This window comes from Martes martes, assembly GCF_963455335.1.
Source record: "Martes martes genome assembly, chromosome: 8".
NCBI classification, from domain to species: domain Eukaryota; kingdom Metazoa; phylum Chordata; class Mammalia; order Carnivora; family Mustelidae; genus Martes; species Martes martes.
Genome location: NC_137895.1, coordinates 15148750 through 15171275, shown reverse-complemented (window position 1 = coordinate 15171275; position 22526 = coordinate 15148750).

Genomic DNA, 22526 nt, shown 5'->3' with positions numbered 1-22526 from the left:
GCCCCTGAGTACACGCATGTCCCCACCCAGAGCTGCCACTGAATACACAGTCTGCCTTGTGCAGACCCTAAAAAGGCACCCTCTTTGAGGTCTGGTTCTCCCTCTGCCCCTCCCCCTGCTCCTCTCACTCTCACTCTCTCTCTTGCTCAGTCTCTGTCTCTCAAAATAAATAAATAAAATCTTTTTTTAAAAAAGGCACCCTCTTTGAGTGGACCAGTTACCAGAAAGTTCCCCTTTCTCGCTGCTCCTCAGCCCTAGTCACCCCCTCCACCAGGCATCCTAATGCAAGGCAAAAATGCACAGTCCTATGCTGTGGCTCCCCCAGATTCCAGGGGACACATGTCAGGTTCGCCCTAGAATCCCATCAAGGTAGGTATAGTGGCTACAATGCTGCAAACATCTAGAGAGAGGATCAGTCTTCTCTTGTAAGCAACCCCCTTTCTGGGAGTTTGACCTCCTCCCAATTGGCTAAGACAGTAGTTCTCATAGTGTGGTCTGTGAACTCCTGGGGTCTTTAAGACCTTTTCAAGGAAGCCACAAGGTCAAAATTATTTTCACAACAAAATGATATTTGCCTTTTTCACTGTGTTGACATTTGCACTGATGGTGCAAAAATAATTGGTGGGTAGAACTGCTGGTGGTTCCTGAATGTGTGAGAATGTACTAGCAGTCATTGCACTCTTCACCACCGCATACACCCCAGTAGAAACAAGTTCTAGTGTCACTTAAGAGTGTCTTGATGAAGCAGTAAAAATGATTAAATTGAGTAAACTTCCACCCTTGATATATATCTTTATAATAATATTCTGTGCTCCAAAGTGGAAAGTACACACAAAGTCCATCTGCTACGTGCTGAACTATGATGGTTGTCTTCAGAAAACAACACTTCGGGCAACTGAGTCATGAGTTGAACTAGTTCCTTCTTTCATGATAAAAGATTGACTGGCAGGGCCCCTGGTTGGCACAGTTGGTTAAGTATCTGATTCTTGGTTTCAGCTCAAGTCGTGATCTCAGGGTCATGAGATTGAGCCCCACGTGGGACTCAAGGCTCAGCACCAAGTCTACTTGAGATTCTCTCCCCTTCTCCCTCTGCCCTTCCCCTTGTGTTTGCTCTCTCTCTAAAATAAATAAATAAATCTTTTTTTAAAAAATGACTGATGTACAGACAATTGTTATCCTGACTTGGGTAGCTGGCAGCTCTTGAAAATGTACCAAGAGAGCCAGTTACTTCTAGGAAAAATTGCTGACAGGATTTATTGCCAGTGACAAAATTTGAGTTTTCAAGCAGAAATTGGAATTATGCAAGACTTACATCTAAAACTATGAGTTTGGTAGTTTCTTATATTTAAAGACTTTTTTAATGGCATTATGGGTGGTGATAACAAATGTGGTTTTTGACTAGTATGATAGAGTAAGTTGATTTGAAATATCTGCTTAACTCAGTGAACTAATATTTCCAAATGGCCAATCAAGGAATGATGTTATAAGAAATGACTTAAAGATCTGTTCTGAGTACAAGATAGACTAATGGATTTTAACATAACAAAGTACTAAAAATTTTTTTTAAAAGACTGACTTGGTTTCAGATTCCATATTGCAAATAATCCTTAAGAAATTGCCACTTGTAAAAAAAAAAAAGAAAAAGAAATTACCACTTGTGAGATTTGGTGTAATATCAAAGAAGAATATTCCCAGTTACATGAAAGGCTATTAGAATAGTCCTTTTTTTCCAACTGCATAATTGTGTGAGGGCAGATTTTCTTCACGTTCTTTGATCAAAGCAACTTAATGCAACAGATAGGATACAGAAGCAGACCTGAGCTTAGACCTAGCTGTCTCCTATTAAATTGTACATTAAAGAAATTTTCAAAAGTGTAGAACACTGGTACTATTCTCATTAATTTTTTTATTTTTGGAAAATGTATTTTTCATTAACATTTTATTTATGCTAACATGTAATGGGTTTATTATTATTTTTAAATGAATTAGTAGAGAAATAACAAAAATTTATAGTTTTTATTTCTGATACTTTATTTTATTTCTGATTTATTTATTTTATTTCTGATACTTTATTTCTGATATTTTATTTCTGATACTTTATTTCTGATATTCATAGATAGAACTTATATAAGCATAAGCTCTTCAGGGTTATCAATAATTTTTTTAAAAATTTAAAGGGATCTTGAGACTAAAAATTTTGGGAACTGCTATGCTATAAAATGAGGAAGCATCCCTCTCATCCACTATGGAAGAGAAAGGCTCTGACCCCAAATGCGATAGGACCCACTAGGCCTGTAACTACCCAGAACCCCCACACCTCTCTTCTCCTGATACAGAGCTAGTCCTGCTGCTGCTTTTATGAAGTACCAGGTGGATAGATGGCCCAGTTGCTTATGGCTCTATTTGGAAAGTTGGGTATTTGGAACCCTTCTTCTCTCTTAGTTGTCAATTCCGGGAAGCAGAGAATTTCCCACTTAATAACTTGTCATATGGTTAATAGTCTGACAGTATTTATTTTGTTTCTCTGTGGGAGAATAGTTTCTCTGTTATAAAGCAGATTCAATCTCATCTTACAATATTCATTGCCATTTTGGTGTGACAATGAAGTGAAGTTAGAAGATAGGGTGGTATTTTGAAAAGAGCATGGGCTTTAGGTTAGAATCACAGCTTTGCCACTTACAGAATAATTGTGGGCCAATTATGTAACTTTTCTAACCTCTTGTTTCTCATCTGTAAAATTAGAAGAAAAAGATCTGCCTTTCAGATTGCTTAGAGGTAATGTGTACAACCCATCTGACACACAACAGCCAATCAAATGAACTATCAACATCATCCCCATCATCATACTAGGACAGGAGTTGGGAGAATTTCTGTTGGAATCCTGAGACAAGCAGCCTAAATCCTTTTTGGAGTCCTTGCTAAGTTTTTACTAGCCTCTTACTTCTTTTTTCCTGAGAAACTCAAGTTTTCTCTCTTAATACCAGGGAACAGCAGATCCACTGGACAAGATGAGTACCTGTCACCCTTTTCCTTGCTCTGTCCTGACAAAGAGGAATTGTTCCCACCCTGGTTGAATGGTCCAGGTTCAACCTGGCTGAATGGTTGACCTTTAACATGGTTGAAGGTCATTCTCCCTCACAACGCTTTTCTTCTTGCCTCCAGTGCTGTCCTAGGTGAACACCTTTCTATGGGCTTTTCCTGAAGTCTAGATTGCAGTGTGAACTACTAGAATGAACCGAAAGAACCCCCCCCCGCTGGATACCGTGATTGGCCAAGGTGGGAAAAATAAACAGCTGGATACATTTTGTGAGGTGAGATTTGCTCAATAAAAACCTAGGTGTGGCTACAGAGACTTATTCCTTGAGTATTTTTATTTTTATTTTTTTTAGGCAAGTGCTCCAAGAGGGGATTTTTGTGGAATGATGCGTGAAAATGGTGCACTCCCTCACGCTGCTGAAATGGAAGCCATGGGTCTCTTTCCTAGCTGAGGGAGGCAGATTAATGAGTTGGGGGATGTGGCTGCTGCGTCTCAGCAGCTGGCTCAATTACCTCACAGCTCAAGCTGTGCTTTGGGCCTCAGAACACAAGCCGGGTGGAATTCTGACCTTGCTAGAGGACTTCGTTCCTTCACTGAGGCTGCCTAGTTGGAGCCAGAAAGTGTCCTTCTCCAGGTAGGTTTGCTGGAACCACGGGTGTGAGGGAGTTGTCCAGTGAGCATCTTTTTAAAAACAAGGGAAATAAATGGAAACATGGGGGAAGTTAACCAATCAGAAGCTCTGGGAAGAAAAGCGTTATCTATCTGGGGGGAAAGATACTATTGCATTTTACTCTAATGAAGCATTTTGGAGGAAAAGGTGGCTTGTTGGGAGAGCCTGGCCAGATACCATTCGAGTCCAAGTGACAGTAACCCATCCAGATTAGTTCAAGTAAAATGTGAATTTAATGTAAGGCATTAGGCCCACCTAAAGACTCCAGAGTGACTATTAGCAAATCAAATCCAGCCACATCGTAAAAAGATAGGATGTTGCGTCCAAGTTAGATATACTCCAGGAGTGAATGCTAGATATAACATTAGAAAAGTAATCAGTGTAATTTGCTACATTCACAGAATAAAGGGGAAAAAGTCATAGGAGCATCAAATGGATACCGAGGGAGTCTTCGCTAAAACATCCAGAAGTATATAGAGGGTTTGATAGACATAAAGTTAATACATTTACTTTTTTCTTTTTTTTTTAAGTAGACTCCATGCCCAACATGGGGCTTGAGCTCATGAACCCAAGATTAAGAGTCACAATGCTCTACGACTAAGTCAGCCAGTTGCCCCCAATTTCTAAAATATTCATTAAAATTATGCACAATTACCAATGCAGAATACAAAAGGCACAGCAGTGAATTCAGTATAAGAAATCCCAGTAAGTTACAAATTGTATAAAGCTGATAAATTCCACAGGATCCTAAAACCCAAAATAATAACAAATTACTTTTATTACTTGTCTGTCCTAACTCAATAATATTTTTCCTTATATTTTTGGGCTGAAAAAATCTTTAGTCACTATTTTTTCCTGACAATAACTTTTTTGCAATACTTTCTATAGACAGAATGAAAAGATAATTTGGTCTTTTTTCTAGCATGTTTTTAAAAAATTTTATTAAATATTTAGAAATATATTAATAAAATTTTAAAATTTTTATTAACTATTTAGAAATACATTGGAAAAATATATTTTATCTTTGCCACTTGTTGTTAGAAATGAAATGTAACATTTAGGATTGTTTAGGGGAAATCTATCAAATTTCTTTTATACATGAACTCTAACATTTCAAAGCATATAAAATTTTCTTGTGGAGTGGCTATCTGTAAGTAGTCTTTGAATTTTGGTGACACTCATTCATTAATAGGAGTATTTGTGAAAGTCATTCCTACAATAAGAAAGCAGGCAGTAACTTAACTCTTCAAGAGACATGACTGAAAACTACATAAGTATATCCCACCAAGCACAAAGCTAAACATATCCCCAATTCAGTTACTTTCATTAGATCCCCCCAAGATGCTCATGGCCACATACATGCTACCTGACATATAATCAGAGTATGCTAGGATGGAAAAGCACACTGATCTTACTTGACTATAGTATCTGTTCATGTAAACACATTGTTAGGGCTTCTCCCAGAGCCTTGAAGAGGGTCCTTGGAAGTGAGCATCCTGAAGATGAAGCCTTGTTAGCTGAACTAGAAATTTGCTTCTACACACTATGCACATTAAAACCTCTTAACAAAGTAGGGTTAGAAGATGTTTTACCAACTACTGTTCGATAACCACCAACCATAAAATACTAGTGATATAAAACATAAAGCACTTATTTCTTGTTCATACCTCTGCGGGTTGAGTGGAGCAGCTATGGTTGAAATTATGGGTCCATGCATTGGCTGGGATGTCTCTGCTCCTCTTGTCACATTCTATAGCTTGGGCTACCCAGGTATGCTCTTCTCATGGTGATGACAGAAGTACAGGAATGCCCATCTCAAGTCTCTGACTATGACACATCCAGTAACATCCCATTTGTCAAGGCACCCCATGTGGCCAACCCCAAGCACGTCACATGGTCAACCCCAAGTGCAAGAGCAGTAGAAATGCACTCTGTTCTACTTGAGACAATAGCAAAGGTATGGATTCTGCCACATTCATTTGCCACAGGAGTAAATAACTGGGAACATATATCATGAAAGTTAACATCCCAAATCTGTAAAGATATCCATAAAAAAAAAACTCTCCACAAACATCATACTTAATGATGAAATATTGAAAGCTTTGCTCCTGAGATCAAGAATGAAACAAGGATGTTCCCTATCACCACTCTTATTCAACACATCCTACAAGTCTAGTAAAAGAGAAAAAAACAAATGTATAAAATAAATAAAGAAAAGAAAAAAATACATAAAAATGTAAGGATTGGAAAGAAAGAAACTGTCATATTCGTAGACGGCAAGATTATGAACATAGAAAGTCTGAAAGAATCTACAGATAGCCTCCTAGAATTAACAAATGAATTTAACAAGTTCATTGAATGAAATAAATGAAATAAATATAACATAAGCATAATATAAATTATATTTCTATATACTGTACTACAGATAAAAATTACTGTTTAAAATTCTATTTACAATGGAAACAAAATATAGCCAATACTAAGGATAAATGGAAGGGAAGAAGTACAAGACCTCTCTGCTGTAAAGTACAAGTTATTACTGAAAGAGAGTAAACAACGCCCCAATAGCTCATTTTTTTAAGACATTATCCATTTATTTGAGAAAGAGAGAATGAGAGAAAGACCACAAGTAGGGGAAGGGAAAGAGGGAGAGGAAGAAGACTCCCCACTGAGCAGAGAGCCCGATGTAGGGCTTGATCCCAGGACCCTGAGATCATGACCTGAGTAAAAGGCAGACATTTAACCGACTGAGCCATCCAGGCGCCCTTGTAGGCTCATTCTTATAAAGATGCCAATTCTCTGAAAATCAATCAACAGGGTCAATGCAATCCCAATCAAAACCTCAGAAGGGTGTATTTTTTTTCTTTCTGGAATTTGACAAGCTGACTCTGAAATTTATGTGGAAATGTAAAGTGTTCACCATGGCCAAGATAATAATCTTGAAGAACGACATTGATATAACCAGGCTTATTATAAAGCTACAGTAACTAAGACAGTATGGTAATTGGCACAGGGATAGACAAATGAACTAATGAAAGAGGAAAAAAATGATCCAGAAACACATCCACACTTGTGTGGGTGTTTGATTTATGGTAAAGGTGCCATTGCAGAGCAGTGGGGAGAGGAAGGGCTTCCTAATAAATGGCCAAGCTCTGTCAAGGAGTTCTGCATATGAAAAATCTTGGGCTTCCACTTCACACAGAAATCAATTGCAGGTGGGTTATAGATCTCAATACAGAAGCTAAAACAAAGCTTTTAGATCTTAATAGTCTTTATGGGCACAGGTTTTTTGAACAGTACACAAAAGGCACTAACCATAAAGGAAAAGATTAATAAACTGAACTATTTTGAAATAAACAATTTTTGTTTATCTAAAGACACCATTGGGGCACCTGGGTGGCTCAGTGGGTTAAACCTCTGCCTTTGGCCCAGGTCATGATCTCAGGGTCCTGGGATCGAGCCCTGCATTGGGCTCTCTGCTTGGCGGGGAGCCTGCTTCCCCCTCTCTGTCTGACTGCCCCTTTGTCTGCTTGTGATCTCTCTCTCTGTCAAATAAATAGATAAAATCTGAAAAAAAATAAAAAATAATAAAAAAAGACACCATTAAGAGAGTGAAAGACAAGCCAAAGTATAGGAAACAATATTTGTATTAGATACAACCAACAATGTACTTGTTATCTGAGAATACATAAGGAACTACAGATCAAAAAGTAAAAGGCACAGAACGCAATTTTTTAAACTGACACTTTACAAAAGAAGAGGATATCCAGATAGCTACTGAATACACAAAAACATCATTATTACATATTTATTAATAATATTAACAATAATATTCACAAAGGAAATGCAAATGAGGACCACAACAAAATATCCCTATATACCCACCAAAATGCTTAAAATGAAAAAACCTGATTATATCAAGAATATGGAGCAATCAGAACTCTCATACATTGTAGATAAGGATGGAAATTAGTACAATTTCTTGGGAAAACTTTTTGCCATATCTAGTAAACCTGAATCTGTACATACCCTAAGACCCTGCAACCCCACTCCTAGGAGTACATATTCAGCACAGATGAGTCTACATGGAAACCAAAAGACACGAACAAGAATGGTCATAGCAGCATTATTCTTAGCACTTCTGAGTGAAAACAATCCAGATGTCCATCCGCAATAGGATGAGCACATGGGGGTGTATATTCATTCAGTGGAACTCTAGAGAACAATGAAAATGAATGATCTAGTCCTACATGCAGTAACATGTTTCAATATCATCAAGATAGTATCGGGGGAAAGAAGCCAGACATAAAAGAATACATATGATTCCATTTATATAAAGTTCAATAAGAGGCAAAAGTAAGGCAGGATATTGGCTACCTTTGGGAAGGAGGGAGGGAGTAGTCATTGGAAGGGGACATAGAAGTTGCTAGTGTTCTGTGTCTTTTTTTTTAATTTAATTTCCTTTCAGTGTAACAGAATTCATTGTTTATGCACCACACCCAGTGCTCCATGCAATACGTGCCCTCCATAATACTCACCACCAGGCTCCCCCAACCTCCCACCCCCCACCCCTTCAAAACCCTCAGATTGTTTTTCAGAGTCCACAGTCTCTCATGGTTCATCTCCCCCTCCAATTTCCCTCAACTCCCCTCTCCTTTCCATCTCCCCATGTCCTCCGTGTTATTCCTTATGCTCCACAAATAAGTGAAACCATATGATAATTGACTCTCTCTGCTTGACTTATTGTACTCAGCGTAATCTCTTCCAGTCCCGTCCATGTTGATACAAAAGTTGGGTATTCATCCTTTCTGATGGAGGCATAATACTCCATAGTGTATATGGACCACATTTTTCTTATCCATTCGTCCGTTGAAGGGCAATCTTGGTTCTTTCCACAGTTTGGCAACTGTGGCCATTGCTGCTATTAGTGTTCTGTGTCTTGATCAGTTTCTTGTTACAAGGATGTGTTTACCCTATGATGGCACACTTTCGTGTATGTTTGTTACACTTCAATAAGACTTGGAAGTATGTTATGTTTCAATAAGAATTTTATTTTTTTATTGAAGCAGAGTTGACACTTCAGTAAAAAATGGAATATGGGGAAATGGAATACTTCCGAAGCTGTGTAACGTTAACTTAACAATTTTATTTTTAAAAGGTTAGCTTTTATCGCCATCATTATTATAAGGGACTGGTGAAGGAGAGCCATGAGAAACCAAAGCCGCTTGGGTGGATTCATACCTCAGATGTGTTCCTTCAGACTTTCCCCTAATGTTTGAGGGGCCTGGAATAAGGCTACATATAGAGACCCAAACACCATTTATATAAATATTTAAAAGTAATAAATCAGGCAAAGAGACTATTAACTAGAATATGTTCTATTTCCTGCTCTGAGAACTCTACCTTTATCTGGCCTGGAAGCCAGGTTAGAATTTAGAATTCTCCGTTCTCTCCAAACTTAGAACGGCCAAGTAATGGCCTGGAGAAAGGCAGTTCCCAGCCCCCAGTGCGTGGCCCATCCCACCTCTCTCAGCATCTCTGGATCTCTGTGAGGGACCTCACGCACTCCCATGGACACGCCAGCCTGCGCATGCTAACTCCTTCCACACCCCCGCAAACAGCTGCCCCGGGGCCACCCGGCATGTGGTCTGGCTTAGGGAGGACAGGTCTGGAGGAGAAGACACGAGGCTCTGGGAATGGGCTCTGGGACATTGTGGTAGGGAATGTGGGTCACGGGTGACAAGTGCCTGGGTTGGAAGGGCGGTATGAAGCCTATGAGTGAATGTAGGTTTTTAGACTCATTGACTTCTTCACTCTGTGTAGGCAGGCAGAGGCAGAGGAGGGGCAGAACAGGACCTTCAAATGTGTGGGCCAATGGTAGAGTCACCCTGTCCAGTTTTAAGGAAAATACTGTATTTTCTTGTAAAAAGCCAACCATGCATTTTTTTAGCCATTAGAGAAAGAGAGACAGAGACATATTTTTAAGTACAATGAGGAATTCCACTCAATGAGCACTTGTCCTCATGCAAGTACCCCATCAGGGATGAGGGAGGGGATTCTGTTTTGTTTCCCTCACCACCAGCCCCTGAGCCTGGCGCCTAGTAGGTCTCAGTATTTGACCAAAAATTGGCTCTGCGGTTCCCTCTGCTGTCATCAGAAGCTGCGAACGGCTCCTGGTGTGGGCGTCCTGCTGTTGCTGGTGTTGAAAGATACAGCGTGTGTGGCTTTGGTGTTTTCATTTCCCCCCTAGCTTAAACATTGTATTTTGGTGTCTCTTTGTTAGATCAGCTGAGTCTGTAAACTTTTTTTTTTTTAATTTAGATTCAACTAGCCAACAAATGTCCAACGGGCACATGAAAAAATGCTTCATATCACTTGCATCGGGGAAATACAAATCAAAATCACAGTGAGATACCACCTCACACCAGTCAGAATGGCTAAAATGAATAAGTCAGGAAATGACAGGTGTTGGCGAGGATGCGGAGAAAGGGGAACCCTCCTACACTGTTGGTGGGAATGCAAGCTGGTGCAGCCACTCTGGAAAACAGTACGGGGGTTCCTCAAAAAGTTGAAAATAGAGTTACTCTATGACCCAGCAATAGCACTACTGGGTATTTACCCCAAAGATACAGATGTAGTGAAAAGAAGGGGCACCTGCATCCCAATGTTCATAGCAGCAATGTCCACAATAGCCAAACTGTGGAAAGAGCCAAGACGTCCATCGACAGGTGAGTGGATAAAGATGTGGTACATATATACAAGGGAGTATTACTCAGCCATCAGAAAGGATGAATACTTTCCTTTTACATCTGTGTGGATGGAACTGGTGGGTATTATGCTGGGCGAAATAAGTAAGTCAGAGAAAGACAATTACCATATGGTTTCACTTATATGTGGAATATAAGAAACAACGCAGAGGATCAGAGGGGAAGGAAGGGAAACCTGAGTGAGAAGTCATCAGAAAGGGAGACAAACCATGAGGGACTCTTTACAATAGGAAACAAACTGAGGGTTGCTGGAGGGGGTGGGGGGTGGGGGGATGGGGTAACTGGGTGACGAACATTAAGGAGGGCATGTGATGTGATAAACATGTGTGTTTTGAATCGTTGTGGAAAGGGAGTGAGGTTGGGCCGGCCCAGGGCTCCTCCCTAGCAGGGGCTGAAGAGTTTAAGATTATGGACATGAAAGTCAGAATAATGTCCTTTATGCCAGCATTTTAGAGAGTCCAAGCACCCCAGAAACCATATGCAGATATATGAGTGTGGGACAATGTCATGTTCCTGGGGAGATGTCCAGGGTTTTCAATGAGAATTTCAAAGGTGCCCATGACTTCCAGAATGTTAAAAGCCAAGCTCTTGAGGAAACCTCTTATTTTCACAGATGGTGGGTCTGTGGCACAGGAGATGCAGTAAGTCAAAGTCACCCAGAGCTCTACTTTAATCTACTGATTCCTGAAGCTTCTTTTTTACTGCTCCATAGCAGAACTCACAGCCTCAGGTAGGGTAGGGTGAGAGGAATGGGTCAGCTCTCCTTTCCAACCATTCTCAAATGTAGCCTCACATTAGAATCGGGGATTTCTGCTGAGCACGGTGGTTCCAATGTGCAACTGGGGTTGAGAATCCCTGGACTAGAATATTACATGAAGGAGGGTCTTGATTGACCATGGTAACCTTACTCATTAATGAAATGTGGCCTTATCAACCTCTCAAGTGTATCAGATTAGCAATTACTTTCCCATTAGTCGGAGGATGCATGGGGTGGGGTGGCGGGAAGGTGGGAATCGGAGAAGAAAGAGGTGCTCTGGCATCCTAACCGAACCCAGTTCTGTCTGCCCCGTGCTCAGCAAAGCCAATCACTGAGATATCAGCTACGCAGCAAGGAATGAATTTATTCAAGAGGCAGCCAAACCAGGAGACAGGAGGGCAAGCCTCAAATCCGCCGCCTCAAAGGGGACAAGAACAAGTGTTTTCTAGTCGTGGAGGCTGAGATTACATACATATTGATGAAAAGTGCAGGAAACATAACTTCTCATGAAGAAGGATAATGCACGCACCTTGAACAAACATATATGTGACATACATCCCATGTTCAGTTTAGGGTAGAGACCTAACATCAAAATGAGGCAAAACTCAGCCCCTGACCTCAGGAAGTCATCTTAGGACAAGGAGAAGGGGCTATGAACATACTCCAAGAGCCACTATAAATTGGATGGGGTCTTGGACTCAGTATCTCTGGTAAGGAATGCACAGCCGTGCTTGTTCATAGTCTGGAACTACATCAGTTGACTTGAGTCCAGACTACTGCAGAGACAGCTAGTGGATATGTTAGTTGAGTTTGAAGAGACACAATAGCTGATTAAGGAAAAATAGTCCTCTGAAAAACAAGCTTTAATTTTTCTGAGAGTTTCCGCTTCACTAACCCTCGGCGGAGGGGCATGGTTTCAGCATGGGAGCGAGAACATCTCACCTCATCAGCAAAGAGACAATCATAACACAGAGGGATGAGAGTTGAGGTCAGACTCTCCTGAGTCACAGAGGAAATAGCTGACCTGCATGGGGGCAGATAGTTGGTGGCCAAGACAGCTCGGTGGGGGAGGTGACTCTTCAGCTGAATCCTGAAGGAAGAACGGTTGTTTTCCAGATGGGCAGGCAGAAGGAAACGAATTTTCACACATATTATGGCATGGAGGTTGGAGTAATTTGGTATTTGAGAGGACTGGAAGAGTTGTGTCTGACTAGAATGTAGACAACACGAAGAAGGTATATTTTTCATGGGTCATTAAAATATGAGAATTAGACATGACTACCACGGAATGAATATTGCTTAGAATGAATGAACCCCACACTAAGGAAATTCTTAATCTTTTTGGTTTGGAAAAATTCCACTAATTTTAACCAGCTTCTCTTCATTCATTAGACTCTGGATATTCTTGGAGGACAAGAGTGCTTTAAATTTGACTGATTAAGAGTAACAGGGTCTAATTTTTCGCAAGTTCTGAATTAGTGTATTTTAAGTAAGCTTTCTAGGTCACCTCAGGAGAATCTCAGAATTAGTGAAAGTTATTGAACAGGCCTGTGAATAAACAGCATACTCCTTAGAGTGGAGATGTTTGGTGCAGTTTTCAGAGAAAGTGTTCTTGCAATCAGCTGTTGATTCTGACACTGTCAAAGTTCCCTCAGGATGGTGTGTGGTGAAGTCAAAGGTCTTTGGAGGCTGACAGGCCTGGGTTCTGATCCAAGTTTAATCACTCACTAAGCTGAATGCTTACACAGGTAATATTGCCTCTTTAAGTCTTGGTAGCCATATTAATAATTGGAAATAATACCTATCTCATTGAATTGTTGTGAGGATTCCCTGGGGAAAATGTTTGTGAACAGACTGTTCTAGTGAAGGCTCTTTTTATTACAAGGAACAAGAAACCACTTACATCGGTTTGGCTGAAATCAAGAAATAGGAAATAAAATACAGAGTTTTCAGGAGGAGAAATGAGGAATGGGATTGTCAGAACCCAGGTACATGCTTCATCTCTAGGAGCCACCAAATCTGTCAACAGTGTCCCAGCTTTTCCTCTGTGAATATTCTCCCCCTCCTTGCTCTCCATTGCCTGGTTTCCTTAGATTTCCTCAGATCCCTTCCATCTCTATTTTCCTTTCCTCTCGACCTTTCTATATACCAGCTTTGTCACAGAAAGTCCTGTTCAGTTTTCCTGTGTCCAATATTGTGTTTCTGCAAGGAAAAACTGGATTGACTGAGTTTAGGTCCAGTGTCCTCCCTTGATCGAGTTGTCTGTGACCAAGGTGTGAGCCCTTGGTAGGCACACCCCCTCAGCTCTGTATGGGGGTGATTCCTAGAGCGAGACCCTGTAGGAGTGCGGACACCAAACATCTCAGTTACAAACAGCACACAGTAGGAGCACAACTAATATTAACCTGCATCCCTTTTCCTTGTTCTTACTCTACCAGGATAGGTTTCCATAGTGAGTCCCACACAAAATCATGATCATCTTTAAGTTTTTGCTTTTGCTTGGGCTATACCTCTTAAGAATGTCCTACTTCATCCACCCATCCATCCACTTGTCCATCCATCCATCATCCATCCATCTATCCATCTGTCCATCTCAATCTCCCCTTTTCCGATCTATGTCTTATTCACCCTTGCAGGCCCACTTCCTCCAGGAAATCTTCCCCAGTATCTTCAACCCCTCCTGATCCTCCTCATTTCAGTCGATTCCTTATAGTCTTTAACACATCATTTAGCACTAAATTATACATTGACTTGGATTTCTCTCTCAATCACTTTGAAGGTGTTAATCTTATTGTTTCAACTTCATTCAGAACAGAGAGGGCCACAGTGTCAAGCACACAAAGGCACCAAACGTATGTTCTCAAGGAATGGAGAAAATTGCAGCACAGTAAATATTCTATAGCCAGAAGGGATCACACAAATAATTGAGTCTAATCTCCTTGATTTCAGAACTGAGATCAAAATAGGTGTAGTCCTTTTGGTTGACTGAATATAAAGAATAACATGATGTTGAAATATTATTTATATAACAAAAGAATCCTCTGTAATCATACTATGGAATAGCATTTGAAGAATCACAATACATTTGACTTGGAAGAGAAGTGAGAAGCGATTTAGGACATGCTGTTAAGGCCCATTGATGAGGAAACTCTTTCATAGGAAAGGAAGTGATTTGTCCAAGCTCACCTGAGTATTTAGTGGCAGAGCTGGGACCAGGCTCCACATTCTCCTGCTCTTGTGACTTTCCCCTACGCTCCACTGTCATCAAATCTTTGCCTGTGATCTTAGGGATTTCTGTCCCTTCCCTTTACCACATACCTGAAGCTGTGTAATAGGTGAGTACCAGGCTCCTTTGCCCTTCACAACCTTTGTTCTGTATTCCTTGCTCTGGCCCATTCCTTGTAGCGTATTTCTTTTCAGCCTCTTCTTCCCCCTGTCTGTTTTTACTTTGTCTTTTTTTTTTTTTTTTTTTTTGGCCTTCCCTTGCCCTGAGGACTAAATGCTTGGCCCTGTCTCCTTGGCTATAATTTTGATTCTGCTCCTGACCTCTAGCTGGTGGAAGTACCCTTCCCAGTTCTGCCTGGCCTCAGGAATGGGTATTGCCCACTATTGGCTAACTTATGCATCGATTTAACACACATTTACCATGCATGTCCTCTGTGAAAGGTTCTGAATTCTGAGGGATTCAGAGATGAATAATAAGATCACAGTCACCTCAATAAGCTCACAATCTAGTTGTGAGAGATTGACATTTAAAAAAAAAAAAAGATGACAGAATATTCATCAAACTGAGCCCACAGTGGTGGGAAGGTGACAGCCAGGGAAGATGTCCTGGATGAGGTATTTCTTGAGATGAGACATTATGAACAGATAATGGGTAAGCATTAGCTGATGAAGCAGTGTGTTGGGGGTGAGGGGATATGCCACAGAAGGAATAACATAATCAAAGGCATAAAAGCACGAAATTGTGAGAAATATGAAAGAAATGACAAGCAACCTGATGTTCTTGGAGGATAGAAAGGAGGGCAGGAGGTAGTGTGGGAAGAGGCTGACAGGGTGGGTAAACCAAATTGAGAAGATCTTGTCTGTAAGTAAGATCGTTCTGCTGGGATTTAGGGAGCTAATAGATGACACCTTGTTCCCTGCCCAGATTCCTAATTAATTGAGAAAAAACCCCAAGGAGTCAGGCAGATGCAGATAAAATTGTCAGTTTTACTGCTGATAAAACAATAAGCATGGCTTAGATCTGGTCAAATTGCTTGCTCTGCTTTCAGTACTGAACCCAATTCCCCAAACGTAGGCCTCTCCTGCAGGTATAGATCTGCTTAGAGCTGATGAGAATGTTTTGTGAGCATCTGGTCCCCAAAGAGAGAGAGAGAGATGAAACTGAAGATGCTCACTTCAGCTTAAATTCACCAATCAGGTAAGGCACTCCTCTAGGGAAAGAGGGCAAAAGTTTTATTGTAATGGCGATCCCTCCACTTGGAAACTTGAAGCAAAGGGGAAAGGAGGTCTTCACCTAACACTTATCTAACATTCACTGAGCCATGCAGAATGCCTTCATTCCACAAGCTGGAACTGGACAGAATCTGAAGTGGTTTGGGAAGATTCTCTAGTGGAAAGGGTAAAAGACATGGAAACCCCTACCCTAGAAGGTCATGACTGGAAGAAACCCTAAAACTCATTGAATCTTGTTTTCCATTAATGCTTGGAAATATCTATAACATCTCCTTCCTGCCAAATGGCCGTTGACTCTCTGCTTGGATACGTCATTGAAAAGAAACTTACCATCTCCTATAGCACAGACATAGCAGAGAAAATGGCTGCCACTGACTTAGATGATGTAGAGCTCTCTGTGAGATTTTGCTCATACTCTTTGTGGTAGTTTTCTATTTTTATATCTTCTCAAACTCGTAGGCACTTGACAGACATTTGTTGAATGATCACATGAATAAATAATCTTTCGGTGTTCATATTTGATAGGACTACAGATATGGGTGTCATGGCTAATTAATCTGAATTGGTCAGAAATCTTTCCCTGCAAGTAACAGAAACTCATTTCAAACTCATTTAAGAAAAAATGTTAAAGCATGGGGTGGGAAAGGATATGGAATCTGGCCCTGCCTGATCAAGGAGATGGATGGGTTGGCCTCCAGGACATTTGTCATAAGGGATCGCAAATGCTGTCATGTCTCTCTACTCCTTGTTCTGCTATCTCTCCTTGTGTGGGCTTTATTCTCTGGTGGGGTAGCTAGCCACCAGAAACTCCAGGTTCATACAAATCTATGACTAGAATGGAAGGAGCTGAGTGGTGATTGGTTCAGCTGAGGCCACATGCTCATTCATTCAATCAATCACTATGATCAAAAGAAATTGACCCTCTTATTGGTCCATCTTGCCTCACCTTGGCAACCCCAAAGGTCAGAGTATGGAACATGGCTGATAGTATACACCAAGGGTGATTCCCCCAAAAGATGGGAGGAAAAGTTGCCAGTTGAACAAGGGGGAGCTGTGGAGACCTCAAATCCCATCAGATGTGAATAACAGAGCTCAGTCTCCAATGTCTAAGTGTTTTTGCTGTAAGGCATCCCTTCCAATTATGAGAGCTCCTTCTTATCATGGAGGCAATGGTTCAGAAATTGGGAGGCTAATTCTTTGCAGGAGCAGAAGTTGACACAAAGCATATTAATAAAGACACAGAGAATATGTGCTGGGGGCTGATTCAAGGAGTCCAAAGCTAGGTGGAAAATTCTGAAGGAAGGCAATGGCTGAGTCACCCTTTATAAGAAGCCAGAGGAAAATGCCAGAAGGGAAGACAATGAATCCGTTTAGTAAGAGAGCAGAAAGACCGGCAGCTGTGATCTTGCTTTTATTCACAAAACTCATCAAGCCCAGTAACTCATCAGCTTGTAAGTAGGCTAAAGGGCAGTGGAGGTATTTGTACCTGTGGAGGTTTTTAAGGTGTGCAAGTCTTGCTGAAATCATTAATCCTCCCTCTAAGAAGTCATTAAGCATTCCTTAAGCCCAGCTCCCACCCTATCCCCAAGCAGAAGCCCGAAGATCTTGAACAATTAGGCTAAGGTCGCATAGGATGTACCTTTGCTTTTAGGCAAATTATTCAAGTATCTGTGGCTACAACAGTGGTTCTTTATGTGGGCAATTTTCCTCTCAGCTGTCAGCCCCTTCAGGCATTAACCCAGCTAAGTACCACCTTTCCCAGGTAACCCACAGGCAATGACAAATCCATGTGGGGGTGTAAAAAGTTCTGGTTTTCTTGACCTATCTTGGTACAGCTATGAAGGTTAGTCTGTATCCAGAACTCCCCCGGGGTTCAACTGAGGCTGCTGTTGGACCTACATCACAGTTCAACTTGTCTCTGCCCAACCTGCTTCTTTTCCTCCTCTCTCACAGCTGAGAGGTCCTAAGACACTCCGTAATAAACATCCTTGCATGCAAACCTTCTGGGTTCCTGTTTCCTAGGAGCCCAGCCTGCGGCATCCTGCTTATAAAGCTATGATCCAGCACCTGTCTCCCTCTCTGGTATCATATCTCATGAATCTCCCTTTCCCTGAGTCCACTTTGGCCACGTGGACCTTCTTTTGATGCATCAGGGTCTTCTCACTTCTGTTCCCTGTCTGTGAAGCCTTGCCGCTCATCCTTCAGGAGCAGCTTAAACACAAATCTGAAGATGCTTTTCCATGACTACCTGGACCTCTGTCCAAATGAAAGTGGAAAAAGCCCTTTCATTGTCCTCTGCTTTTCCTTTATGGTGCTTAGATCCTTAAGATGCTTTGGCTGTAATGAACAGAACACCTGACTGAAAGTAACTTAACTAATAGAGGTTTATGAGTCTCATTTCATAGGAGGATTGAAGACAATTCAATATTTCTTTCCCTTTGTTCTTTCTGTCCCTGGGGAGGAAGAGTAGCTTATCTGTTTGGTAAAATGGCGAAGCTCCTCTTAGGGCTCAGCACGCCACATGCAGGACTCAGCTGTTGCCACTACGGGTGTGATCTGTAACTAGTGCCAAGTCTGCCTAACTTGGGGGCTCAAACCCTACTGGCTCTCCCATTAAGTTACGTCCCAAAGCTGGCACTTAGCAGCAGCCAAGATATTTTTCCTTTTATCTTTCTCCATTATCTGATTTCTCGATCTGTTCAAATTCAGAATGGGAAAAAGGAAGCTACTCATCCGGCTTCTTGAGAAACTCCAACAGATGCCAGCAGGAACCCAAGTATGGCTGCTCCACCATCATTCCTGTGTCAACAATGTGTCCCTTAGTGTCACAAGATGGCTGCCACAACTGCAAATACCACATTGTCACATGACTGCATCCCAGGCAGGAAGGGCAGGAAAATGGGCAAAAGGGCTGTTCTTCTATCAGGGAAGAAAATATTTTTCCAGAAGTCACCTCCTCACAGCCTATTGGCCAGAACTGTGTCATAAGCCCACTCCAGACCAACGAGTGGCCAAGGGAAATAGAGGCATTCTGACAGTTTAGTTCAACCCGTCTACATTTTGTTGAGTTATTTGCGACTGGGGATATGGCTCCTAAACAAATTCAGGGTTGTGTTAGCCAAAGAAAGAAGGGGTTTGGTCCCTAATAGGCAGTGACTAGTGTTTGTTTTGCTGCATTACTTGCTGTTCACAGTTTGTGGTTGGGTTTCTCTTGGTTTGGTGATTCATTAACAATCGGACTCTCCTTTCCACCTTTCTAATTTAAGTCCCACGAGGCAAGATAGTTGGCTATGTTTTCAGTGCTGTGCCCTCAGCACCTACTACAGAGCCTTCTTCAGGGTAGGGACTCACTTCATGTTCATGGAAATGGATCAACAATTGCCCATGCAGAACCATGGGGTGCTGTAGTAAGTGAGAGATGTCAGACACACCCCTTGTTTTCAAAGAGTTTATGGTGCAGATGAGGCAACACTAACATATTTAAATCATTCTCTGTCAGTGTCTTCCTTCCTTCTTCCACATAATATTTATTGAGTCTCTACTATGTGCAGACACAATGGTAGGTACTAGGGATGGGACCAAGACCTGGATCCTGTCACTAATGGTGAAAGGGAAAACCATCATAATAAAGATAAGTAGGGAGGCTGCTGGGACAGGAGAGGGGAGGTGCTGTGTTTCCTCTTTACCCTCAAATTCATAGGATCCATCCCAGGGCTTAGCACCACATAAACCCTCAAAAAATAGTGGATGTTGTCTCAAGGAAAAGAATATTTCCTCTTTCCCTCTCATATACACACACAACTTACCAAACATTCAGAGCAGGCATTGTTGGTTCCACATTGCAGATCAGAAAAATGAGACCCAGAAAAGCTAAGTGACCTTCCACAAATAGTGAGGGTCTGTCTTCTGGACAAGAACCCAGCTCTGCTGATGGCTTGCTCCTTTTTTCTGCTCCTCCTTCCCTTCCTGGTGAGGTGACCAGTGACATCAGATTCTTAGTCTTGGGAATTGTTTTATGTCTGGTGTCCTCACTTGACCCACAAACATTTAAATCCATCTCCTCACATGTAGTGTGGAAATCAACATGTCCCTCCTGTCCTTCAGCCAGCAATCCCAGCATAAGCAAATGAATATAGCCAGTGCTGGGAGACCAAGGTCTAAACACATAAGATTTATTTTCTCCTTTTCTTTTAATGATGGTATGTCTTTTGTATTTAAGCACTAATTATAATTAGTCACTTCCTAGAAAGTGTGCAAACATCACAGCACAGCTGGGAGCCTGCATAATTTAAACATTATTGCTAATTTAACTTCACAGTCTGGGATTGTGTGGGTTTTACAAAAGAGCCCTCAAACCCTGCAAGGTATGGGAAAAGGTTCTTGATTTTATTATCAGCATCTCTCCCCTAGTGCTCTGTGCAGACCTTTGTATGGATCTGTAAGGTTTCATATGAAAATGGTAATAATGTCCTCAAAATATTGAAATATTATTATTATATGAAGCTTTCAAAGAGCGTTGGTTTGCCAATTCCCAGCTACAGTTTTCATGGTTTAATGAGTGGGAATAACTCTTCTCTAACTCACATGTACAGGAAATAGCATTTTCTTTATTTCTTTTATATCATCTTAATTATGACCATAGGCCCTTACCCAATGTGGGAAATTTAGTCTCCAACTGGACTGGGGCCTCCTTCAGGACCTGTGGGAGCCTCAACTGGTCAGATGTTCTCACTGTCCCAGACTGAGGGGACTCTGATGTCCAGAGCTACTTGGTTCTGGACCATTTTCCGGGTTTGGGAATCTTGCTAGATGGGCCCAGGGTCTGTCTGTCTCCGGGACCCTGAACAACTGTCCTCCTTGAAGCTCTTCCATCTTCTCAGACTTGATCACAGAGCAGTGTATGGGGTTCTGCTGTACTCAATTATCAGTGTTCCTCTTCCTGGCTGGCTAAGTCTTCCTCTCTCAAAAGTCTCTCTTCCCTCTCTTTTTTTTTGGGGGGGGGGGGGGTAGACTGACATTTTCCCCTTCACATGGCTCAGATTTGAACAAAAGATGGAAAAAACTAGCTCTGGTTGGCTTCAACTCTTCTACCCTGTAAGCATGGACATGAAGTCCATCCAGCTCCCTGCTCCAGCTGCAGGAAGGGAAAGATTTAGAAGGGACAGATACAAATCAATCTTTTAACATATTATCCTTTCACGTTAGTCTGTCCTTACCAACCAGTGGGATTCTTTCCAACCTAGAGAGATTAACTTATAGGCATACCCTCTACATTTATTGAAGCAACATTCATTTCAAATCTCTGATGTAGAATGAAGTACACCAACTACTGCAGATACAGCCACAGGAAACACTGCATTATTCACCCCTCCCTGTGTTTGTGCCCTATGCTGTCTGTCTTTGCAGTGCCCTGCGAGAGGCAAATTGTATTTCTTCATTCCACTAAGGTCAGACTTGGCCATGTGTCTCACCTTAGTCATAGAGTGTGGGCTGAGGTAGCCAGATCTAAGACCAGGACTTAAGCAACTTTGCTTTCACTGCCTCTCACACTTCTGTCTTGGCCATGAGAAAAATGTGACAGTGGCTCTAAAGAATAAAAACACTGTCATCTTGGAGTCAACTTCAGTGAAGATGAGCTTCAGTCGGTCAGACCCCAGCTGATCTGTGAATATGTAAGTGATCATAAATAGTTGTTGTTGAAAGTGACTAAGTTTGGGTATTGTTTGTTACATAGCATTAGCTGACCAATACAAGTGGTAAACAAAAAACATGACTATTTTTTTAATGTTTATTTATTTGAGAGAGAGAGAAGGTGGGGGAGGGTTGGAGGGAGAGAGTCTTTTAGGCAGACTCCCCACTGGACAGCTTAATTCCATCAATGTGGGGCTTGATTCCATCACCCATGAGATCATGACCTGAGTTGAAACAAAGAGTTGGACACCTAACCTACTGACACACCCAGGCACCCCCAAAAAGACATGATTTTTGCCTTCATGGAGTTTACAGTCTAGAGAGAAAGACAGACATTAAACCAAAGATTACTCAAGTGATTTTAAAAATTGTAATTGTGACGATGTGATGAGAATACAGAGTAATGAGAGAGTGTGCAGCAGGATCACATGGTCAAGTTTTTGTTTTTGTTTTTGTTCTTGCTTTTGCCTTTTTTTTTTTTTTTTTGATGGGAAGGTAGTTCTGAAATGAGTAACACTGAGGTTTCCTATCTGTAGCTAACTAATTTTACTCTTAAATTCTATCATATAACTGACACTGCCACATTCATATGAAACTTTAAGCTACCTTAACTCTGAGAAATTAAGCAACCAAAATACATGAATAGTGCTGATAAGTATGGAAATATGAGATTCATTGTGCTCTCAAGAAACCCAGGGGAGGGGAAGCAATATATAAGTTCATCAATGAATCAAAGTAGCATACTTTTAGTCTGAGAGTGTCCCAGGTAAACCTTGATGGACAGGCGTAGTACACATCACTTGTGGCCCACTCCTTTGTTTTTGTTTTTTTTATCCTAGAAGAAAGCCATCTGTGCCTCTTTGGGAAAGTTCAAATATTTAAGAGTTGAGGGCCTTTTTAGGCAAAATCCTACAGGGATAAGCCAACATTTTCCAGATGCAAGTGGCCTTCTGGGAGTGGACAGGTCACATTCATAGATGCAAAAAGGACCAAATGGAGTAATGAAAAAAGAACATCAGGGCCAGGCCAGCCCAGGTGGAGGCCCAGCTCCAGCACATAGACCTTGGTCAAGTGATGTAACTTCTTGGACTCTTGTTTGCCTCGGCAGGGAAATGGGAATGACTGCTATGGTGGGCACTGCTGGGG